General features: G+C 62.5%; 1 protein-coding gene across 1 annotated transcript in view; it reads right to left on the bottom strand.

The window, feature by feature from the left end:
• The window catches only part of DSCAML1 (DS cell adhesion molecule like 1), a 352,214-nt gene that overhangs the window by 13,741 nt on the left and 337,521 nt on the right, over window positions 1-952 (bottom strand). The gene's annotated exons all lie outside the window — the stretch shown is intronic.

Raw genomic sequence — 952 nt, 5'->3', positions numbered from 1 at the left:
TTTGCGCTACGCGGGCCTCTCACTGCTGTGGCCTCTCCCGTTGCGGAGCACAGGCTCCGGACGCGCGGGCTCAGCGGCCGTGGCTCACGGGCCCAGCCGCTCCGCGCCACGTGGGATCTTCCCGGACCGGGGCACGAACCCGCGTCCCCTGCATCGGCGGGCGGACTCTCAACCGCTGCGCCACCAGGGAAGCCCATGGTGGAGGTGATCTTGCAGGATGAAGACCAGGGACAAGACGGTGGCAGGAGTGCAGGCGAGAGGTGATACAGGGTGGTGGGGAACAGACTAGGGGCTCAAGGGAAGACAGGCCAGGACGTGGGGTCTCCCTAGTTTGGGGGAAGAGATAGAGGGGGAGGTGAGGGTGACTTCCAGGATCCCAGCTGGGCCAACCAGATGGGTGCTGGTGCCCTCGTGGAGTTGAGGCCCACAGGAGGAGGAGCAGGGTAGGTGGGAGAGCCGGGGAGATTCTGCTCATGCTAAACCTGGGGGACGCCCACGGGGGTAGCTGGAAAGCAGGTGGATACAAATGTTTTGGAGCATGAGAGAGAAGACTGGACCGCACTGATGTGCACTCAGCAGCAGACTGACTGAGGTCACCAGGAGGGGGACTGCAGATCGACAGAGGAGTGGCAGAGCCCTGGGGTCCACAACATGCAGGCGCAGAGGAGGAAGGCATGTCCCAGGGGAGACAGGAGCACGCTGAAAGGACCCTGATGCACAGGCGGCATCACGGAAAGCAAAGGGAGGCAGAGATGCCAAGGGCCCAGCGAGAAGGTAGTCGTGTCAGGCACCTTGGAGATCTCCAGGCCCAGGGTTGAAAGTGTTAAATTAACCAAGCGACCACGTGCTTCGGGGGGCCACAGTCAGCCCCACTGAGCCACGGGACCCTTCTTGGGGAGAGGGAAGATGTAAGGTGGCTGAGGAAGCAATGCTTAGAGGTTTGGGTGTAGGG

This window comes from Lipotes vexillifer, unplaced genomic scaffold (assembly GCF_000442215.2).
Source record: "Lipotes vexillifer unplaced genomic scaffold, Lipotes_vexillifer_v1.1 scaffold753, whole genome shotgun sequence".
NCBI classification, from domain to species: Eukaryota; Metazoa; Chordata; class Mammalia; order Artiodactyla; family Lipotidae; genus Lipotes; species Lipotes vexillifer.
The sequence above is the reverse complement of the archived record's forward strand: the minus strand, read 5'-3'. Positions and strand labels throughout refer to the sequence as shown.